Source organism: Arachis ipaensis, chromosome B10, assembly GCF_000816755.2.
Source record: "Arachis ipaensis cultivar K30076 chromosome B10, Araip1.1, whole genome shotgun sequence".
NCBI classification, from domain to species: Eukaryota; Viridiplantae; Streptophyta; class Magnoliopsida; order Fabales; family Fabaceae; genus Arachis; species Arachis ipaensis.
The window spans coordinates 111,340,938-111,343,717 of NC_029794.2; the positions used below are offsets into that span (position 1 = coordinate 111,340,938).

At 34.2% G+C, this 2,780-nt stretch overlaps 1 long non-coding RNA gene across 1 annotated transcript; it reads right to left on the reverse strand.

The window, feature by feature from the left end:
- On the reverse strand, positions 1,848-2,755 carry LOC107621775. The gene is made up of 2 exons (XR_001615937.2): positions 2,294-2,755; positions 1,848-2,192 (listed from the first exon to the last, which is right to left on the reverse strand). It is a non-coding gene; the product is annotated as an uncharacterized LOC107621775 (long non-coding RNA).

The following is a 2,780-nucleotide window of genomic DNA, read 5'->3' on the forward strand; positions in this document are numbered from 1 at the left end:
TTTTAATATATATTTTATATAAATAATTAATTTGATGATTACCTTTTATATATACTTAATATTGTTTTCCTAGTAAACTTTGAAATAAATCTTTTTCATTTCTGTCTTTTCGTTATTTGTTTAACACTTACTTTTTATTTTTTAAAGATTGACAGGCAATTTTTGCTACTTCCACCAGTTTTCGATTGCGAGTTTCACGAGAAAAGCCATGGATGGTAGGGGTGTGCATGGTCCGGTTCGGTCCGGTCTCGAACACTTTAGAGGCTAATTTGGTGTGATTTCATCGGGTCTAGGGTCGGGTATGGATCTCAAAAATAGACCCCGTCATAATTTCGGGTCGGGTCCGGGTCATAACTCGAGTCACCCGAAATCGGCCCGGTGGCCTGGTCATCATATATAATTAATATTTTGTGTTATTAGTGATGGATGATGGCTATTATTATGTGAAATTTAAGTGTTGTAAACCTTAATATTTTGTGTTATTAGTCATTATATATAAGACTATAAGTTAATATTTTATGTTTAAAATGCATAAGACTTTAGACTAATGCATAATCTTGTGTTATTTGTATTGATTTAAATATTTGGTGTTGTTAGGCAATATTAGTATTGATTATGGTTATGCTTTAATTTTAGAGAAGAGTTAGTTCTTAGTATATATTTCTAAGTGAATTTTACCATGTCAAATAATGATTGGAGTCTTGGAAATTTGGATATTTTTATATGCTAACTTACAAAAAGGTATCAAGGTAATATAATATTAACGGCCCGATTTTCACCCGGTTTTTACCCAGTATAATCATGACCCGAAAGTGTATAAATTTCATCGGGTCTAAGGTCGGATTTGGGTCTTAAAAATAGGCCCGGTATATATTTCGGATCGGATCTGGGTCATACCAAACCCGATTTTACCCGGCCCATGCATACCCCTAATGGATGGCACCGTAAATTCAAGTATAGAAGCGATGTGTAGGAAAATGCCAGCGTTGACACAATATTGGTATTGGACGGTACGATACGGATATTGATGATTCAATGAATCATGATTAGAATTTAGAGAGCGACACGTACATACAAGCCACGGACGGCAAGCTCATACTATGAAAGAAAGACTACAAAAACCCAAGAGCACGGGTTCCATTACACCAACTGGCCCCACACAAGTCATTACCTAATGTTACTGTTACCTTGTTAAGTCTCCCCATTTCATTTCGTTTGATTCTTTCCCATAAACCACAATATCTTGAGACTTCGATTGTCATAACGATAAAGCTTTGGGCACTAATTAAGAAAAATACTAATTTTATGACTGCCCCCGAGATACATACACAAAAAACAAATCAATGGAGCAATGGATATTTATACAATAGACAGGGATCACCTTGTGCCTCAAACTAGAACAGAGCAAACTACATGTACTGTGCTGCTTGGTTTTCATTAACTAATAATGTCAACTGCTATTATTACATCTTCTCTAGAATCTTTATAATTCTAGAAAATCTTTGGAATCGTTTCTCTCTCACACACATCCAAATTTGATATCAAGATGCTGCTTTAAAAATCACGGTGATGGTTAAGTCAGAAAATACTATTCCTACTAATACTGAAACTTCAATGGTTAAAGCATAACTGAACTATTACCTTTCGGCACAACCGAACCCACCACCTTTGGAATTGCGTGGAAGCAAACAATCTCTATTCTCTAGTGTTACTCAATGTCAAAGAATTAAAAATTCAATGTGCACGCAAAACATTCTTCGGGTTAGCATACCATGTCACCATCTCCAACACAAACTTAGAAATAGAATACGATTCCAAAATTCCAAACGCAGCACAAAAAAATATAATTAACTCAAACTGAGCTGTCATGTTAATACTATTATTACAGCCAAAACAAACAGAAACCTATTTCATACTCATAAAATGATATAGCAAATTAGTGACAGAAGTATGCATCATATAAGAGACCAATACTAAATTTGCTTAATTTCGAACTTGGCGTCCAATACATGGCATCAGCATAAATTCCTAAGCAACATTAAATTTCTGTGTAATCTACAGTGTCTATGGAGCAAGGCAACAATACTAATCTAGCTATCTAAATAATTAGGGTTCAGGGACCTTGTTGTTCAGTGAGTCTTTCTCCTCTGCTGAGGCTGCTTCTGAGTGGCTAATCTATAAATCCAATATACCTATTGACATTAAGAGCATAAATGCATGGCAGATTCAGAGATTTGCAGTGTGAAGTCAATGAAAGAATGAATCAAGAAGGAGAAGAAGAAAATGAAACTACCAGGGCGACGACGTGAGCTCCGATTAGAATAACCACTATTAAAGGAACCGTATCGAGGATCCATGGTTGCGTCGATGTGTGTAGATCCTTCGCCATTCTACGCAGAAATTACCCAAAATACTTATCAGAGCTGAAATTAGGGCTTCCTTTTCAGCTTTCACGGCCAACAAATAAAACCCCAGCTGAACCCCCTAGGAAAAATCTCGAAAGGTGGGCCAAATTCAAATAATAAAGAATATAAAAATTTTATCAAATCAAACTTATATCAATAAATAGCAATATCGAATTAGTGATAGGTACAATTGAGAATTTGGTTTAATTATAAAAAAATTATTTACATAAAATAATGAAAGAAATAAATATTTTACGAAACAAATAACTGATAGATAAAGATGAACAAAGGGAATAATATTTTTTTTTACGTAAAATGTTAAATACAAATTATTTTCTTTGTGTCATGAGATAAAAATTATTAAAATTTGGTAAG